Here is a 17,538-nt window from a genome sequence, read left to right on the forward strand (position 1 = left end):
GTTAGATGGGGGTCCTTTGCTGACGGGGTGGTTTGAGTGTGGCTCTTTGAACCTTCACCTCTCATCAACTCTCTCTCTCACACACACACACACACTTCTCCTCCTCTTCTTCTTCTCTTCTCCTTCTCTCTCTTCCCCTCTTTTTCTTCTTTTCTTCTTTTCTTCTTTTCTTCTTTCCTTCTCCTACTCTCTCTCTTCCTATTCTTCTTCTTCTTCTCTTCCTCTTCTCCCACTCTCTCTCTCTCTCCTTCTCTTCTTCCTCTTCTCTCTCTCCTTCCTTCTTCTCTCCCTCTCCTCTTTCTCCTCTCTCTCTCCTCTTCTTCTCTCCCACTCTCTCTCCCTCTCCTTCTCTTCTTCCTTTTCTCTCTCCTTCTCTTCTTCTCTCCCTCTCCTCTTTCTATTCTCTCTCTCCTTCTCTTCTTCTCTCCCTCTCCTCTTCCTCTTCTACCTCTTTTTCTCCTCTTCTCCTTCTTCTCTTCCTCTTCTCCTTCTCCCTTCTCTCTCTCTCCTCTTCCTCTTCTCTTCCTCTCCTCTCTCCCCTTCTCTTCTTCTCTCCCTCTCCTCTTCCTCTTCTTCTTCTTTTCTCTTTTTCTCCTACTCTCTCTCTCTCTGCTTCTCTTCTCCTCCTCTTACTACCTCTTCTTCTTCTTCTTCTTCTACTACTTCTCTCTTCTCTCCTTCTACCTCGTCTTTTCTTCTTCTACTTCTCTCTCTCCTTCCCTCTCTCTCCATCTTTCTCTCCTTCTCTTCTTCCCTCTCTCTCCCTCCTTCCTCTTCTCTCCTCCTCCTTCTCTCCCTCTTCTTCTCTTCTTCTTTTCTCTCTCCCTCTCCTTCTTCTTCTCTCCTTCTCCTTCTCTCCTTCTCCTTCTCTCCTTCTCCTTCTCTCCCTTCCTCTTCTTCTTCTTCTTCTTCTACTCCTTCTTCTCTCTTCTCTCTCTCCTTCCCTTATTCTCCCTCTCCTTCTCTTCTTCTCTCCCTCTCCTCTTCCTCTTCTCTCTCTCTTTCTCTTCTTCTCTTCCTCTCTCTTCCTCTTCTTTTCTTCTCCTTCTTTTCTTCTCCTTCTCTTCTCCCTCTTCACCTATCTCTCTCTCTCCTTCTCTCCCTCTCCTCTTCCTCTTCTTCTTCTTCTCCTTCTTTTCTTCTCCTTCTCTTCTCCCTCTTCTTCTCCTTCTCTTCTTCTCTCCCTCTCCTCTTCTTCTTCTCTCTCTTCTCCTTCTTTTCTTCTCCTTCTCTTCTTCCTCTTCTCCTTCTCCTTCTTCTTCTCCTTCCCTTCTTCTCTCCCTCTCTTCTTCCTCTTCTTCTCCTTCTTCTTCTACTTCCCTTCTTCTCTCCCTCTCCTCTTCCTCTTCTCTCTCTCCTGCTCTTCTTCTCTCCCTCTCTCTCCTCTTCTTCACACTGTCCACGAGGGCGCAGCTGTCAATCAAACAAGGAGGGGGGAGCTTCAGCGTCCGTCCAGGGGGCCATTGACTTTGTGTTGAGGGAGGGGGCGTGTTGACGAAGGCCCAGGAGGGCCGCTACTGCCGCGCGAGCACAAGGGGGGGGGGAACTTCCAACGGAGAGGGGGGCGCAGCGTCTGTCATCCATCCAAGAGGAGGGAAGCTTCTACCCTTTATAAGGTTGGGGGGGAGGGGTCCGTTGTCCATCGCCACCCACCTAGGGCTTGCATGGTCCCTTTCGTCCATTACTCACCCTCTCTCTCTCTCTTCCCACCATGCAGACGGCAGCGGCAGAGAGAGGGAGGAAAAAAATTTTCAAAAAAATCTCAAAAACTTTTAAAAGGGGGGGTACTCATGGGGAGGCCCAGGGGGAGCATGGGGGTCAAGGGGGGGGGACATTACATCCTCTCCTCCTTAGAGGAATTGAGATGTCCTCATCTTGAGAATAAACTGGGGAAGACAAGCACTAGTGGGGCTTATGACCTGTGGGTTAGGACCCACCATGCATCCGCTGCGCTACTCTTAATGTTTCAAGTAGTGCACTCATATTATTTGAATTGACCATAGGTACAAGAGTAGAATTTATTCCAAATAAAAGACTTATTACCTCAAGAAGATATTCCTAGGATATCTAGTCATCCTCAAAGGTTACAACAAGCTCCAAGCCTTCATCATCATATGGTTCATAATATGAGCCAAAATTAGAGTTTAGATGGCTTTGTTTGACCGCACGTTCCTGATTCTGAGGGTTTAACTCAGGACAATCTATTTGGATGTGTCCTAGTTCATTGCAGTGGAAACACTGGTGGTTGGGGCATCTCCTACGGATGTGTCCTATCTCTCCACACTTGTGGCACATCTTGTCTATGATCTCGTGAGTCATCTTTAACATAGTTGCCTGATTTAAGTTATTGGATGATTGGATTCGCTCGGCGTAATGCGTCTTGCAAGCCCATTGGACGCATCGATTCCAATCGAGTGTTTATGGGTGGATTCAACCTAGCACAGAATTTTGACACCTGTTGTGTCATATCCATTGGGGGTGCATACTTTAGGAGTGAAACAAACTTCAAATAATATGCTTCAAGGGATAATACTAGCTACTTCAAGCCATAGAATTCATTCATCTTTTGTGTGCGGTAGGCAGGTGGCAAATATCTCCCTCCCACAGCTTCCTTAAGCTTATCTCAAAGTGACTGTCCCCTCCGAGATCGCTTGGCCTCTGCACCACTGTTTCCACCAAAGTCTCACTTCGCCTGTAAGCTTAAGTTTGGTGAGCATGGCTTGGTTAGTAGGTGCAGTTTCCTACTGCCTCAAAATAGTTCTCCATGGACTCAATCCAAATCTGGGTGTCAGCTTGAATAGTCCTTCCCTTGCCATCAAACTTGGGTAGATTAATTTTCTTGAGAAGGAACTTCTTCTCTTGCATGTCAGCATTCGTGGGTGCAGAAGGTGCCTGACAATCAAGCCATACCACTTAGGTTATTTTCGTTTAGGATATGTCAATGAACCAAACATTAATCAATCATGTATCATTATGAAGTTTTGCTCTGATACCAATAGTAACATGCCCACCCCTCAAATCGTGTGACACGTCTTACCAGCCCATCAAGAGATCAATCTAGAAGACACCGCCTGGCACTCCCAAGGAATGACACGGGGTTTGCCAACTAGGGTCTCTCGATTCTACCTCGCAACGGAACCTATCCAGCCGTTCCTACTAGGATCGACCTGAAGTCCAGGCTCCTAGCAGTTGGGTCTTCCTAACAGCCTTCTAGCGTCAGTCGACAACCGCTCCGATTTGCATGAATGCAACTTGACCCAAGCAGGCTCATACAGCACTTGGTTCAAAGAGAATGGGAAGCGAGAGAGATGCATCGCTCGACCTCTCTACCTGTAGGGCATAGTCCCATTCCGGTCCCCTAAAATGCTATGAATCAGGGTTCTAGCCAACATTGTCTTAGGTCATCGATCGACTTTTCCCTAACATTTCTTGTTAACATTTCCTTTGAGGAAAGCTCTCGGCTAACTGAGACCACCCTTCCGTAGGATAGACCCATTGGTCACATCCACCACGCTTCCCTCGGGGGTTGTTTTAGTTATCTAATTAACTAACACGTTATGTTTGACACATAAAAGCAGCTTCCTTAATTAACCCATTAATCGCAGGTTCCTTTACGTAATTTAGGGCACTGACACGAAAGCAAGATAAAACAAGATCAAACACTTCCTTAACTTATCTCCGGACTAATGTTTGTCTCCTGCCCATACAGGAGAATTAAGTATTCCTTTTTGCCTCCGCAAATAAATCCTTCTCTCTTTCGGCAACAAACCCCGAAGGTTTATCTTATCAATATTCTGCCTTGTAACTAGTATCAAGGCCTTGAGATCCCATCTGAGTCATGTAGAACACTTGTGTAGGGTCCATAGGCATTGGGATTTATGGCCAGAGCCCCCACTAGCACCCAAGCATCCTCCTACGCCAAGTAATTTCCACGGAGAGACCTCTCGCGGCGGGTTCGGTCCACATTCCTGGCGCGGACTCACAACCCCCTTGGTTAGGGTTTGGCGGTTCGCGGGGGGTAGCTAGCGCCATCCTTCCTTAATTATCCCTTTAGGTAATCAACCACAGTTGAAGCAACTAGCTTAAAAACAATTGCTAGAGAAAACATCCCTTTCGTTTCTATGGCAATCAGTCATCTCAGACCCGGCCATGCAATCATCAATCACACTCCACTTGGGTTAACATCCAAAACCACATTAACAAACAGTTGAATGCACAACCTCTTTCTTCAAGGCATCGCAATCCCATTGCATGCACAATCAAAATTTAACTTGGATGTATCAAAACACTTCCGTAAGGGATTTACAACCTTTTCAAACCACCAAGCATAACTTGGGTCAACAATCCATTTAGGGTTAGGTCACCAGCTTCAATTAAGCTAGGAGCGTATCCATTTGCGATAGTCCATAGCATGATTGATAAAAAAAGTCGCAAGAAATGATACGTATTCCTAATGCACCGGATCCCATGAAGGTCTAGGTTTCTATCCAATAGTGCAATTGCATCCTATGAGCGGAAACTATCATTTCATGTGTTTCTTTTAGTCATGATCGTGAAACATGAATTCTAAATGACTATTCATGTACTGAACTGGTTTAAAAGCTATTATTTTATGTGAAATGATGCGAAAACCTTATCATTCTATGTGTGTAAAAGCTATCATTTCATGCATATAAACTTGTGCGAACTCCATACTCTATCATTTTACGCATGCAACCTAGCGCTTAGAGTAACCAAAAATCCGAAGATTCATCCTTGTTCCATGCACGTAGCTAACCCCTTCATTTCTCCCATAATTAATTATAAAGCTTAAAGAACCTGGGTTTGATTCGTGATCATAGGGGCATTCGTTGCATTGGTCGCTCCACTTGCCTCTCCCAAATTACTGTTACCAATGGTAGGTTTGGTACCTACGCTTCCCGCGACCTTCTTCTTGGGAGCCATTTGCCACACGAAGGTTGGATAGTCCAGACCTCAATGGCTTTCACAAAGATAGGCTCGGGTAGGAAGGATTGTTAGATGGGGGTCCTTTGCCGAGGGGGTGGTTTGAGTGTGGCTCTTCGAACCTTTACCTCTCACCAACTCTCTCCCTCTCTCCCTCTCTCTCTTTCTCTCTCTCTTCTCCTCTTTTTCTTCTTCTCTTCTCCTTTTCTCTCTCTCCCTCTTTTTCTTCTTTTCTTCTTTCATTCTCCTACTCTCTCTCTTCCTATTCTTCTTCTTCTTCTCTTCCTCTTCTCCCATTCTCTCTCCCTCTCCTTCTCTCTTCTTCCTCTTCTCTCTCTCCTTCTCTTCTTTTTTCCCTCTCCTCTTTCTCTTCTCTCTCTCCTTCTCTTCTTCTCTCCCTCTCCTCTTCCTCTTCTACCTCTTTTTCTCCTCTTCTTCTTCTTCTCTTCCTCTTCTCCTTCTCCCTTCTCTCTCTCCTCTTCCTCTTCTCTTCCTCTCCTCTTTCTCCTTCTCTTCTTCTCTCCCTGTCCTCTTCCTCTTCTTCTTCTTTTCACTTTTTCTCCTACTCTCGCTCTCTCTCCTTCTCTTCTCCTCCTCTTACTACCTCTTCTTCTTCTTCTTCTTCTTCTACTACTTCTCTCTTCTCTCCTTCTACATCTTCTTTTCTTCTTCTTCTACTTCTCTCTCTCCTTCTCTCTTTTTGTCCTCTTCTTCCCTCTCTCTCCCTCCTTCTTCTCCCCCTCTTCTTCTCTTCTCTCTCCCTCTCCTTCTTTTTCTCTCCTTCTCCTTCTCTCCCTTCCTCTTCTTCTTCTTCTTCTCTCTTCTCTCTCTCCTTCCCTTCTTCTCCCTCTCCTTCTCTTCTTCTCTCCCTCTCCTCTTCCTCTTCTCTCTCTTCTTCTCTTCTTCTCTCCCTCCCTCTTCCTCTTCTTCTCTTCTCCTTTTCTTCTCCTTCTCTTCTCCCTCCACCTACTTTCTCTCTCTCCTTCTCTTCTTGTCTCCCTCTCCTCTTCCTCTTCTTCTTCTTCTTCTTCTTTTCTTCTCCTTCTCTTCTCCCTCTTCTTCTCCTTCTCTTCTTCTCTCCCTCTCCTCTCCCTCTTCTCTCTCTTCTCCTTCGTTTCTTCTCCTTCTCTTCTCCCTCTTCTTCTCCTTCCCTTCTTCTCTCCTCTCCTCTTCCTCTTCTCTCTCTCCTTCTCTTCTTCTCTCCCTCTCTCTCCTCTTATTCACACTATCCACGGGGGCGCAGCTGTGAATCGATTAAGGAGGGGGGAGCTTCAACGTCTGTCCAGGGGGCCACTGACTCTATGTCGAGGGAGGGGGGCGTGCTGGTGAAGGCCCAGGAGGGCCGTTGTTGTCGTGCGAGCAGGAGGGGGGGAACTTCCAACACAAGGGGGGCGCAGTGTCTGTCATCCATCCATGAGTGGGAGAAGCTTCAGCCCTTTATAAGGTTGGGGGGGAGGGGTCAGATGTCCGCCGCCACCCACCTGGGGCTTGCATGGCCCGTTTCCCCCATTACTCACCCCCTCTCTCTCTCCCCGCCATGCAGACGGCAGGAGAGAGAGGGAGGAAATTTTTTTTAAAAAAAATTGAAAAACTTTTAAAAGGGAGGGTCTCATGGGGGAGGCCCGGGGGGAGCACAGGGGTCACCGGGGGGGGGGGGGGGGACATTACAAGAAAATTGCGTTTAGTTGCTATGCAACAAATTTGTACATAGCATAAATACCATATAAGATTCCAAGGTATTGTCAACTCTCCTTTTCTTGAAAATAATAGATATGTATTTCACCACACTAAAATTATAATGTAGCTTGCATGCTTGACAGATTGCATGGTAAGTAATCTAGCCTAGAGAAAATTCAATCTCAAAACTCTAAGATATTTGCCTAAGCTCTTACTTATAACGACACAAATTGATAGCTCATGTTTGATAGATTAGAATCTTGATATTATGCTTAGCTAGTAAAAACAACAATCATAAGGATTAAAACTAAGAAGCCTTGAGATCCATCCGATAGCTACTATGTTTATCAATCCTATTTGGGGTTGGACTAGATGCAAACAACAACTCAATGCCTCAAAGGCAAGTAAGGGAGCTCAAGAAATAGAAAACCCTAAGACAAAGGAAATTTCGATACTGTTATACTTGTTGGAAAGAATATTGGGTTATTAATCAATGTAACACATCAATAGGACTTACATTTTTGCATAGCTATATGATCCCTTAACCTATGCCTTAGCCGAGGGAAGGAAGTGCTAAGAAACATTTTGCATAGTATCGCTCTTAGATCCAAAGGGAAGAGCGAACATGCAATGGAAATGTTATCGTGTCTATTCTTGCATTGTTTTAAAATATAATTGGTTTTGTTGGTTGATCAAGCAACGTCCTAAGTGCATCTACATTCAACTTCTTATTGGTTTATCATTTGAATGATTATTCCAAGTACTTGTGATTGATGGTAAACTCATGGCAGGGGTCTATGATGACAAATTTCCATGATTGTAAATGAATGTTTTCTTGGAAAATGATATTAGGACTCCTTGCCTTGATTGTGCTTGATTCTTAATTGGATTAATTAAGAAAATGATATTTTTCATAGATGGATCATCTTCAAGGTCACACCGCACTTCAACCTGAGAGGGCACTACTCGATTCACAACCGGAAGGTCGAGTGGTGAAAAGGTCAACCACGGAAATTGTGTTTCACTCCTAGGTCACTTGTGGATTAGGCAAATCTTTAGACACCCCTTGCTAGTCCGGAATGGAGTTGAAGACTACCGTGGTCCCAATGTCTATGGCATTGGAAGATCCTATTCTAGATAAAGGATGGAAATTGTGCTGCCATGTGATTTGGACCAGTTACTTCTGCATGGTAGAAGGGATATATAATTTCTCTTGTATGGGTAGAAGACAAAGATTAACATGAAGATATGTTAAGGAATTTGTTTGAACTTGTTTATCAAAGGATTGCTTGCACCGTATTAATTACGCGAATGAACTCTGTTCCCTAAAAGGCTTAATTAAGGAAGCTGATTTTAAATATCACACATAAATGTGATAGGAATCAATTAGATAACTAAAGAATGCCTACTAAGCGGGTGGGTGGAACCCCCGAAGGGTAGGGTGGTTCCAGAGAACTGGGAGGCTTCTCATAAGGTTCTACTGACGATCAACACTTAGTAATTTTTAGGTTAGAACTTCGATTCATGCTGTTTTAGGGGATTGGAATGGGACTATGCCCCCTGCAAGTAGGGAGGTTGAGTGGTGCATCCCCCTCATTTCCCATTCTCTTTGAACCAAGTGCGGCATAGATATGCTTTGGATTGGGTGTCTTTGTGAAAAGTAGGATATCCAAGACCTGATGCTAGAAGGCTGTCAAGAGACCTTGACCACTAGGGACCCAAGTTTCAGGTGATCCTAGTGGGTTCGCAAACGTTCCATTGCAAGCTAGACTCAAGAAACCCTAGGGCACAAACCCTGAAACATTCCACGGGAGTGCGGGGCAGTGTCGCTTAGATTCATCTATTGATGGACCACCAAAACATGCTTGGAAAATCGATAGGCGGCATGCTACACAAGATTAGGCCAATTTATTTTTAGTCCATGTAGAGTACTTTGCCTCTTTCTAGCACTTGGAAATTTATAATAAGTCCTAATTTTGTTTTTGGAGACAAAAACATCTGAGTGGGGATGGAATGTAAAGAATGGAATTAGGGCCATATAAAAGGGCAAAAGGATACATGTATAAGATGTAAATTTTTTACATAAAAATATAACTTTGTCATTTTTCTCTGGTATCCACTCTCTTTGAGTAATCATGTTAGCTACATCAGTAATATCGGTCCATGCAGTCTTGACTCCTGATTCGGAGGTAGCATCCTCTAGGCGATTAGCAAGCTTCCCATGCAGAATAGGATCTATAGCCTTAAGAAATAATTCAATCTTCTAACCTTCCATACCTTTTTAGTCTTGAATATCAAGTTGTCCAAATTCACTTTCAAACTCATGGTATAAAGCTGTTGCAGCTAAACCTTTGTTGGGTTTCTTAACCCAATTAGTAAAACTTTTCTTCGTCATAAGGCCAGATTCTTCTAAGAAGAACTCTTCGCGTAGGGATTTTTTGAATGCAGCCCAATCCACAACTCGCTAAAAAAGGCCATCGATTCTTTCTTGAAGACCATGCTTGGCTAGTCTGGCAAAATAATGGCTCCATGCATGTTGCGGTACACCAAAGAAGAGTATTTTCTTAACATACACGAATGAAAACAGAAACATTTTGACCACCAAATTGTTTTAATTCCTGCCCAACTTCTTCTAGGGCCTTGATAACTCTGGAATCAATCTTCTCTTTGTCTTTCCTTTGTTATTGTTGTTGCAACATTTGGATCTGTTGTTGCTGAGTCTACTGCAGTATGCACACCAACTATTGTAGAGTATCTCCTGAAGAATCCCCCATCTTGGAGTTCTCTTACACTAACCTTCATGTTGGGTTCACCAATGTCGCAGCGTATAGGGTTGAAGGTCACCATAGGGGTTTGGCAAGAAAACTCGACAAGATAGATGGAGATGCGTCTTCAAGAGATAAGTAGATTATAGTGAATGTTTAAAGGTTCAAGAGGTACTTCATGGTCAATCACAGGGGTTAGAGAGAGAAGAATGTATGATTTAAGAGCTTAAACTCCAGATATGGTAGAGATGGAGAAGGGTTAAAGGTTTCAAGCCATGTCCTTGAAGTTGTTAATAGAGCTTCCAACTACATGTTCTTAGCAAAGATCACAAGAGTAATGCCTCATAAGTTCTAACTCAAATCAAGCTTCTTTTTCTTGATTGTAAGAGAAATCACAAATTATGAAATCAAGTACAATATGATGTCATGTATCTTAAACAACTCTGCTTCCCATCATTCATACATGATGCCATAGCATGAAATAACTTTTCATGGTTACATTCAATGTAGACTGAAAGGGACAAAAGCTTATGAGTCAATTACAAGGTTTGTAGGGCAAAGAGACTTGCTTCAAGAGAGCTCCAAATAGAGATCCTATTAAGGACAAGATACCACAGCCAAGAAATAAAGAGATAAAGTTTCTCTTAATTCAACTCAAAGCATCTATGGATGGTCTACAAACATTGCCCTGCCATAGGGGCACATAATACTTGCATATTTTGACAAGATGTCTTTTGTAGAGCAAGAAATGAATTAAAAGAATTCTGTTGTAGCTAAATCTATGAATATGGCTGAAGATATTTGCCCCAAATCAGCCCAAATATCTTCAGGAATTCACCTCTGGTGAAAGCATAAACTTCCCCTAACACAGGGTGCATAGAACATCCAAATACAAGTGTCTATCATATCATATGAAGCAAAAGAGAAGAAAAAGGACCTACTATCCACAAATTCACTATGTGGGCTGCCTATTTCAGCCCATATACAAGGCTTCTTCCTTCCAAGAAGACACTTTGGTGAAGTACAAAAACAACCCTATAATCAGGAGCATGTAACAAGCAAAAGGTAGCTTGCAATAGGCATGTAGAATTAGGAGAGAAGAAGGAAATCCAATTGACCTTGTCAGCCCTGTTATTGGCTTCTTATTTCAGCCCAAGCATGTACATAGAGCAATCAAGATCTTTGTTTGGGCTGAAATAAGAAGCCCACTTTCTTCACATAAAAATTCAAGAAGGCTCCTTGACACTTCTCTCTTTAGGATTCCACAATGGGAGATTGCAGTAAGCTTCCAAGTGCAAGAATGAGTCCTTTGTATTAAGATTAATCAATAAAGCAAGTAGATGAACTTCAACCCTTCAGATTTTAGGATTGGAAGATCAATAGTAGTCCCTATTCAACTCTTAAAGGACTCAAGAGAGTGGATTTGATGTATCTCTTGGCATGGGAGATCAAACTTAGCATATAGAGGACTACACAGTTAGAGGCCTAGTCCTTCCACAAGACTCCTAATAGAGATCTCTTATTTTTGGGCTATTTCCCTTTAAATACATAGTTCTCAACCTATTTTACACAGCCAAGAGTGGCCTTCCATTTTCGTCAAAGCATGGAAAGAGTAGCACTTACATGTCAAGTGGAGTCTGCTGCAATTACTTGTGGTTGCATGGCTTGAACTTCCCCTTTTGTGTGGTGGCTTTGGACACCTCTCTCCCTTCTCCAACCATGGTGCCTATTCAGCCCCAAAAATGTGGCAAAAAAATGGTTGTTCTCTTGTTTCTTCCTTGACTATTGTTCATGTATTATTAGTCACTTAAGTAAGGTACAAGACATATACAATGTCCTATGCTTAGTCAACTTAGATAACTCCATTTTCCTTGTGACTTGGCTTGTAAATATACTTAACATTTTTTAATATCATAAGTACACAACCACATCATTGGCTTCTAAAAAATGAAACTCAAGGGAGCCTACCAAGCCATCTGCTCATGAACACGTTTCTTCTTGCTTAACGTACCATGACTTACAAAAGTTGTAGCAACTTCATGTAAGCAATGCAAGGAAAGTTAAGAGTAAGTGACCAAATTCAATCATCTTGTCAAGGATCCATGATAAATTTATTGCATTTTAAGGCAGAGAGCCCCCATCTTTATTCCACCATGCCATATGCTAGTGGTCTTAGGTTTTTTATATTTATTGCACTAGAAAAGTCTCCGTGTGGCATGTCTAGATTACAAGTGACTAAGTGATATATGTAAAGGATAAAAGTTTTATGTTTAGACCCTGGGCAAAGAATCCCATGACACTGCTCGCATGATCAAAATCTTTGATCTCAATCTACCTCCTTCTCTCATGCACTAATCCATAGAAACATACAACAAGAGGAGAGAGAAATACTAAAATAAAATCTTTTGATTTTGTGCATGATTTTTTTATTAGTTTGTTGCAATGGATGGCAAAGAAATAGTGGATCTTATAGCCTTCTCCATTCCTATGATCTGCACCAGCAAGAAAATGATAAAATTTTGCCAAATTGGGAGGTGTCGAAAAAAAAGTCTCCTCCCCTACGTTTCATTTTTCCTCATGTGCCTTTTCATTTCTCAATTGATTAAGTTCATTAAGTTTAACAATAACTAGTTCATTCTTTTGTGTTCACACTTGCCATAAGTGGTTTTTTCCCAAATGAAGGCTTGAATGAACTCTAATTTCTAAATAGACTGGACGACTGACTTCATAGCATCCAAATCTATAAACGTAGACTCCATCATGCACTTTCTGGCTCTTGGATCACATAGTTGCTTCATAATGCAAAACCTTGTAGGGATTAAATTGGGGGTCAAATGGACTCTAATCGAGGACAAACCTAGACTTGTGTTGGGTTCCTGGCATCGAACTCCATTCGGGAAAACTCTAGCTTATTGATATGCAACTATTTTATTTTGCATGGAAAATTGGGTCTCTTATGGCTCTCATGCCACTTTTTCACTTTCCACGAACTGATCTACACAAACATAGAACCATGAAAAGCATCAAGCTGCCACAAAAAATATACTTAGTAATGCATAAGAACATCTCTTACCCTACCCATTGACAAAATCAAGGCATGAAGGGGCCTCAAGGGATAGGCCTATCATAATCCAAGAGAAATCTAGAGCAAGTCACTAACTAAGTGCTCCAACATAGACATGCTAAAAGAATGGCCAAAGAGGTGGCCAAAGAGGCAATCCTAGTGGGTGGCCTCCTAAGCTACATACCAAACTTATGACTATTGGATCAAGAACTACTAACCGAGGACTCTTATAGCCTTGTCATTATATATTTTCTGGTAACACATTTTTCTTTTAAGGTTTCTATACTTGGGCATGTAAAAAGGAGGGAGCTAAGCATAGAGTGACCCAAGGAGAGTAGGGTATCCGTCTCAGGTCCTAGCTCAGTACCCAAGAACCTACCAAGCTCTTGTGAGGTGACACTTAATAATATGTTTTGTTGTGCTAACTTTTATTTTCGATCCAACCTTCCTTATTTCCTTATTTTGGCTAGTTGCTATCCCAAGGAAGACAAGGCATCTGGCTTGTCTCCAAGAACTTACCAAGCCCTCGTAAGGTGATAATCAACTACTCCTAGGATTTTCCTTTCTTTTCTTTTCCATTTTAAGGGTTAGAACCCTTTTTACACACCTCTGTACTTTTATACTCAAATATATTTAGAACTTTTTCTTCTTTTAGTTCAACAGGCTTCTCCAACTGCCTCATACTAGTAGGGACTCCTAGAAGAGCTACCTAAGAGGCTAGTAGAACAAGGTCACTAGGAATTCCTTCTAAAATAGGTATTTCAATGCCTAACAATGTCATTAGAGGAGGTAGAGAACTACTCGAATCTCCTTACCGAGATATTCTTAACCAAATCATGGGACTTTATGCCTTGATTGCCAGTCCCCAATAAAAGAACAATTCCCTCTCAAGTACATAAACAAGTACAGCATAAAAAAATAATACTCATAAATGAAGAACATCACTTACACAAGAAGCTTTCACGTAGCAAGATGCTCCCTCTAGGTCCTTTGTCAAATTTGTCTTATTCAATCATTAAAATAGGAAACCATTAAATGCATCTGCACCAAACATGCACATGGCCCTCTTGGCCTAAAGGAATATACATTTCCCAACCAACAAACTAGCCCTCTTGGCCTTATGAAATAAAACAGTAGAACCCAACAGAGATAACCCTCTTGACCTTACGAGATGATCCACTTCACTACTATTCAGTAGCGTACTCTTGAGACAAACCCTTGATTCAAATGTAACTGTACTAAAGTACAAGATTGACCAAGGATAAGGGCTCCTCAGGCCCTATACTAAATGCATCAGGTTATTGGCTAAACCCTTGACATAAATAGCAAGGGGTGTCCAACAAATATGTTGCAAAACAATCCTATGCATCCATTAAAAAATAGGAAGGTGCTCAGTTGTGATCTGACTCATAACCCAAACTAGCCATTGACAGCCAAAATAGGATATGGTAGCAATAAGATCCCAAAGCAGTTGAGGGCTAATATTAGAAGGTAATTTTAAAAGCTCACGTGAATCACAATTGAAAAAGACATCTTCAATGAAAGAATAATTGGCCACGGAATCTACAAAGCGATTCCACTATTGAGGAACTAGCTGACAAGTCATCATCTCAAAAATATGCAACATATCCGAGGCTGCATGGTGGTACATCTGTAGGATTGCATCCTCCACACTATAGGTCCCATTCAAGTGATTGATTTTTCTAACTACGAGTCACCTTTCACCAATAATCGGCGGATACCATCACATCGGGCTAAATTTTTCCCCATAATCAAAGCCTTATATTTTGCCATATTAGTAGTAAAAGAGGGTCCTAAATACACTCCCATTTTCATGAAAACCCTATAGCAGGGATCTTTAATGACCACACCAACGCTTGCATGTTAGTGGGCCCTCTAGAAGCTCGGTTGAAATACAAAGTATAGATCAAGTCTTCAATGATAGGCCATATCATATTAATCAACTCACTCATACTTATGATAATTAAAGTCAAGCCAGGAGAGAGGATATATAACATGTATAATCTCTCCTTCCTCGCTGAACTTGATAGGAATACTAGTCAGAATTCGTTGACAATTTTGGCAATAGACCTTAATCTCCCATGTGAAAGATCCATCTTGCCACTCAATAACCTGATAACCTTTACTCCACCAAATCACTCCACCTTGGTGGTAACGTTGCTCTAAATACAAATGTTCAAGATAAGGAATGATCCTTCCCATTTGATTGCCTTGATACCTATTGCAAGTTAAAGCCTTGGGTAAGTCATTAGTATATAAATCCTATATATCACATGCATTCATGGCATGCTTTATATATCCCTATGTAGCCTATTTTGTAATTTTTTCTTGACAGTTCTGTGACTTTTTACCATAATTTATAAATCCCTTACTGTAAGTTTATTTTTTTCATAAAATAATATAACAAATCCTTATGTAATAGATATTAAACACTAGCTCTATCCTAAATTTATCACAAACTAGTTGAGGCACGACTTCAAGATATTTTTGGAAGGGTGGAAGCATAGTAATGGTTCTCACCACTGAATGTCATGAAGGACACATCTAAAGAAGATATGACAAGCGGATACAATGTGTGCAGATGCTTGTTGAGCTAAAAATGCATTCTAAACTTGATCAGCTCATTAAAACAACCCTGTAACATATAAGATTCCAAAACTTCCAAGCTTTCATTAAAACGAAAGTAATCCTAAAAAGTGTTAACACATTTTAGGATTGCCTAAAATTCACAAGCTATGGTGTACATGTGCTAGTAAGCTAGTTGCTCAAGCCTACTTCAAAGTGAGTGAGAAGTGAGCCTTGTGGGTCTTTAAACATGAAAATTAAAATAGAAATAGAATAATATACAGTTTCACCATCATAATATTATCTTTGAGCTGTCATACATTGCGATATAATTGATCTCAGTCTTATCTTTTAGTGATAACATTGGACTATATCATTGTATTTTTTGTATCTAATTCATCTCAAATAATTGTCTCCATCATTTCTACAAAGCATATCAATAACAAATGCACACACACACACACACACACAAATTCTGAAGATAACAAGAAATAAACACTCAAAAATTTTCAGTTAGTTAATATCAAGTCTTAACAAAAGCCAAAGAATATGAATTGAACCTTGACTAAAAAAGATAGCTATATGGAAGGGAAAAATATATTTCCTTTCTATAGTCCACAACTAAATTCTAAAATTATTTGCATAAAGATGTAACTAAAAGCACGATGTTTTATATTTACATCTATACAAAATTTATCTCATTTTCTTTTATAAAGTAGATATGGCTATACAAAAAATGTGTATACACAAAATTTTCCTCTAGGCCATGAATTGTACTCAGCACCTCAACATTGTTGAAGCTAGAGTTCATTGTCATTTTCATATATGTATATGCATCATCGTAACTTGCTAGTTTTGTTCCTGAAGGAAAGATAAAAATACAAGAAATTCAAATAAAGGGAAATGCTAAGAATAAGCTTAATAAGACTTTATTTTTAGTCATTTTATGTAGCAAGCAACATTACATGAGAGAAAAAGTGATGTTCCTTTACATATCTCAATAGTCCTTTAAAAATCCATTGAAGATCTTCCAATCATTTTTATCAAGTTCATATTTATTATTGTTACAATCATATGTGAGATTTGGAGGGAAATGATACTTTCAATATGCACCAACTCCTTGTTGTACCCTTATAAGCCTATCTTTGGACAACATGGAATTTCCATTAAGTTTCCTTACCAATGTAGATTTTAATATTTCTTAAAAAATAATAAAGCTTTTGATTTGTATCACAAGATAAAAACAATGGTGTATCTTGAGAAGTCATTATTAAAAGTCATGAAATAGCGATATTGAGATTTCAATGGAGGAAAATGTCCACAAATATCAATGTGAATAAGATCAAGCAAATCTCGTGAATGAGTTGTCATGGAAATGGAAAATGATTTGCAACAATTCTTTCCAAATATACAATATTCACAAATACCCATGTGAGGAAGACTTTGAAATCCATACCTTGAACAAGGTCATGTTGATAAAGATTAACAAGCTTAGAAGAATTAGAGTGAACAAAGCGATGATGCCATATTTTACTATTAAGATTGCTAGGAGCTAGAACAACATTTGTAGCACCTTCATTTAAAGATAACTCAAGAAGAATACCATTTCGAGGAGTGACAGCTATGGTTTGACCGTCTTTCTTAATGTGAGACTTGGTATGGTCAAAACCAACAAAGAGACCAATATCCACAAATCTTGCAACTAAAAGAAGATTCCTTTGTGGATCTAGGACATGTAAAACTCCACAAAGATATCTTGTTAAAGAGAGAGTACTGAGATATAGATCACCTATACCTTTGACTTGACTGGTTATGTCATTAGCAACCATCAGCAAGATAAACCAATTTATTGACATGAATAGAATGATAAGTACATAACCATTGGGACTGATATGTCATGTTTCCCGTAGTACTAGAAGTAATGATAAAAAGAGATCCATCACGAACATGAAGTAGCCTTTTCATAGAGATAGAACAACTCACACAACTTGCTTCTTCAATAGTGTTGTCATGTGTAGTAGTATATGCTCTATTACGATCTGAATCAAAATGCCTCTTGAAAAATAGATGGTTAAGATTATCACTCTTTTTGCAGTAATCACAATGAGAATAATCTCTAGATAAACATGCTTGTTTATTTGTGATACCATATTCTTCATCATATTGTTTTTCCCAGCATTGATCTATAGTGTGACCAATAAGAACAATTTCTATTAGGAAACTTAAGGCAAGAGAGTATCACCATGATGACTCCTATGTGTAAAGCATGGGAAGGGATGCCTTTGACAAAGTAAAGATTGGTTGATTTGTTTTGACTGTGTGTTCTCTTGTGAGATTATCATTGTTTCTTTTGTGTGTTGTCATTCATGTCATTGTGAATATTCAATCAAAGATATACAAGCTTGATCAAAATTGATCCCATCTTTGTTAGATAATATGGTAACAATATTATCATAAGCAAGATCTTCTATAATGTTAAGAAGCTGTGTTACCAATTTCTTT

Source organism: Lygodium microphyllum, chromosome 3 (genome assembly GCF_053477565.2).
Source record: "Lygodium microphyllum isolate KBCC chromosome 3, Lygodium_microphyllum_v1.1.10, whole genome shotgun sequence".
NCBI lineage: Eukaryota > Viridiplantae > Streptophyta > Polypodiopsida > Schizaeales > Lygodiaceae > Lygodium > Lygodium microphyllum.